The sequence below is a fragment of the Fomitiporia mediterranea genome (genome assembly GCF_000271605.1).
Source record: "Fomitiporia mediterranea MF3/22 unplaced genomic scaffold FOMMEscaffold_1, whole genome shotgun sequence".
Taxonomy (NCBI): domain Eukaryota; kingdom Fungi; phylum Basidiomycota; class Agaricomycetes; order Hymenochaetales; family Hymenochaetaceae; genus Fomitiporia; species Fomitiporia mediterranea.
In genome coordinates this window covers 5,478,684-5,482,659 of record NW_006760386.1, presented here as the reverse complement: position 1 = coordinate 5,482,659, position 3,976 = coordinate 5,478,684, and positions in this window count along the sequence as shown.

Here is a 3,976-nt window from a genome sequence, read left to right as displayed (position 1 = left end):
TTAGTTCTATCTGTATTATTATCATTATTATTGTTATTATTGTTGTCATTATAGTGTCTGCAATTGTATTATTGTTTATAATACATGTTAAATGTTTTAGTTATTTGATTTAATATGCTGTTTAGTATATATGTGCTCATTTTGAGCATTAATTGTTCAGCTGTAATATTACTATATGTGTTATTATTTGATTTATGCTATAACATATGTGTACTCATTGACAGTGCCAATCATTTGTACTATTGTAATGTTAATAGCAGAAGAGTAGCATTTGCTTTATTAATCTTTTTAATGTTTGTCTGTAGTATGATTAGTTAATTTATTATAACATGATCTCTATAATATTATAGAGTATTTCAGTATTTAATAATTGTAGTAAGTGATACTCATTAAAGTTTCAATGTTGTCTGTATAGATTAACTAGGCTAATGATCATAATCACTAAGATGATGATCATATAATGTCTGGGTTGTATGTAGTACAGTAGATTGTGTGTCTACAGTGTATTGATTCATGTTTGGGATACTCAGACAGGTGAGTCAAGTTCTGCATTGTATTATACTACATACATGCATGTGATGTGTAGAACTGTATAGAGTATAAACATAGTAGAGTGTAGATAAAGCATAGGCAGGGAGCTCAAGGCTTATAACCTGTTAAGAAAGGGAAGAGAGGTTATGTGAGAGGCTTAGAGGGATCACACAAAGAGGGGGGGGATAGTGGACTCAGCTTACTCTCTCACAGCTTGCTTCATCATCTATTGATTAGTTAGTCTATATATACTATGTAAGTATGTCTCAGATGTAGAATGTATGATGGAAGGTATTCTATCATTGTTTGTCATTGCTTGTAATGTAGTTTATATCATCTGAGACATACTCTTATGTAGTCTTGTCTTAACAGTAGCTCATCATTCTTAGTAGCTCATACTCTCTGAGTACTCTTGTATAGTTTAGTATATATAAGTGTACAAGATCAGACTAGTTCTGTAGTCTTGATCTTGTCTACTCTAGGTAGTCCTGTACTCTTAGACTCACTCTATATACTCTACTCTTGTCTTACTCTCTCTCTCTCTCTGTTCTGTAAGTTCTAACTATGTTCTAGTACTTGTGTTCTGTATTTCTGTTGTGTAGGATAGTTGTAGCCTAGGCCCCCTTACTAAGCCTTTAGGTCCCCTCTACACTGTTACTAACACTCAGCTGAGTTTATAGTTGAGAACATAGGTCTGTCCTTGTTAAAAGAGAGAGGTTAATAAGGAAATGTTAGTACATATACTTACCCTCTTAGACAATAAGACTGTACAAGCTGTACATTCTCTTTAAAACAAGTAGTAATTTATTAGAGAATGTTCTAGACACTAGCTCCAGGTTCCTGTCCTCTTAGCTCCCTTCTTAGGGTTCCCTCAGATCTAAATAATAGCTCTAGTAGACAGTAAATATACTAGTTCATACATTAATAAGGCCTTTGTGTAGGAATACTATCTCTCTACTTAATGTGTTCTACTTCTAATCCTAGTATATAATGTAGACAGAACCCTGAACCAGAATAGTTAGATTACTAAGTTTGTCCAACTATAGATAACTATTTAGGATCATAAGGAAAGTATTAAGTTTAGAGTTACTAACCTTAGAAAGACAGATGTCTTTATTAGATTCAAATGGCTTAAGACTTACAACCTTACTATTAACTAGTTAGAGTAAACACTTGTGTTTAATTAGTGTCCCAAGTCTTACAACTATCTTACACTACTATTCTAAGTAGATACAAACACTTCTAATGTTACTAACAGTTCTAATAAAGGTGACCAGTTGTTCTTCTTCAACTAGGGTGAATATGTGAACACATATTCTAGTCAAGACAGAACAGAGTCAATCTAAAGGATGTCTAAGATAGAACCAGTCTAGAACCTCTTTAGAACAACTCTACTCTAGAATGTATGTAGACCCAACTTACTAGATTTTGTCTGAGAGTTCCTTAAAGTCTTTAGTAAAGAGGAATTTAACTAGCTTCCTGAATGTTACCTTTAGAACTATACAATTGAATTGACTAAGGGTTTCTAACTTAAGGATTGTAAGGCCTACCTACTTAACAGAGATGAGTAGAAGGTGCTTAATGAGTTCCTTTAAGAAAATCTTTAGAACAGTCAGATCCAACCCTTAAAGTCCTTTATAGTCTCCCCTTTCTTCTTTGTTAAAAAGAAAGATAGAAAGCTCTGTCTAGTTTAGGATTATTATTGTCTTAATAAGGGTACTATTAAAAACAAGTACCTACTCTCTCTGATTCAGGAGCTTATTAATAAGACACATACATTCAGGGTTTTCACTAAGTTAGATGTTTAATAAGGGTACAATAATATTCAGATCTAAGATAGAGATGAGTAGAAGGCTGTGTTTTAAACTAATTACAGATTGTACAAACTAACTGTAATGTTCTTTAGACTAACTAACTTACTCATAATGTTCTAGTCATTTATGAATCACATTCTTACAGATCTGATTGACTCAGAGTATGTTAGTGTGTATCTGGACAACATTCTAATCTTTACTCAGATAGTCAAGTATTATTACTAACTGATCTGAGTAGTTCTATAGTAGCTCTAAGATAATAAACTGTTCCTCTAAGAAGTAAAGTGTTCTTTTGTACAAGAGTTAGTAGATTATTTAGGCTTCATAATTAGTACAGGAGAGGTCTGTATAGATCCAGTAAAGGTAACTGTAATTCAAAACTGGCTACAATCTTAGAACCTAAAACAGGTCCAAGCATTCTTTAGGTTTACAAACTACTACTAACACTTTATTCAAAGCTTTAGTACTATTGTCTAGCCCCTTCACAATCTTACTAGTAAAGATGTTTCTTAGTAATAGAGTGATTAGTAACAGTCTGTGTTTGAGTCTCTCAAGTAGGCTATTACTAGTAAGCCTATATTAGTAGTTCTGACAGTTGTAGACAAGTTCTAAGTTAAAGTCAACTCTTCTGACTTTACAAATAGAGTAGTACTGTCCTAGTTTATTGACAGAAAGTAGTGTTTAATAGTGTTCTGATCAGAATCCCTCTCTATAACAGAACAGAACTACTCTATTTATAATAAGGAACTCTTTGTAATTGTCTGTTCCCTAAAGGAGTAGTATTAATATCTTCTTAGTACTGTACAAAAGTTTAAGATTTAGAGTAATCACCTTAATCTCTAGTACTTTCAGGCACCTTAGAAGCTTAACTACTACTAGGCCTGCTAGATGTTAGAACTGTAGAACTATAACTTTGTACTAACTTACAAACTTAGAACACAAATGACAAAAGCTGATTTACTCTCAAGACAAGTAGGTTATAAAAGGGGGGAGAATAATAATGAAAATCTTGTTCTCCTAAACAATTCCTGTTTTACATTTAAGACAATTTAAGAGATCTGACTTAAAACTAAGAATGTTAACTTTGTCACTCACATATAGTAAGCTCTAAGACACACACAGGACTAGGTTATAGTAAAGTAGTTAGAGAAGTAGGCTAGGGATTAGAAAGAGGATAAAGATAGACAGGTTTACTAGGAAGGCTAACTGTATGTTCTAAAGGATTAGAAGCTGTAGGAGGACATTGTCTGAACTTATTACAACAATCTGACTATAGAACATTTAAGCTAACACAAAATGTAGGAACTCATTACTTGGAACTACTAGTAGTTAGGAATGTAGAGGGAAATCCTAAAGTATGTAACTAGTTATAATACATACTAACAGACTAAGACTTACTAGACAAGAGTTCAGGCTCCTCTACATCTGTATTAGATTCTAGATCACTCTTAGGAAGAAGTCTTAGTAGACCTGATTAGTAAGCTACCTAAGTCTTAGAGTTATAACACTATCTGTATGATTGTTAACTAATTCTCTAAGTAAGTCTATACAGTTCTGACTTAAACAGAACTTACTTCTAAAGACATAGTACACATTTATTAGAATCATGTCTTCCAGTTGTACAGACTCTC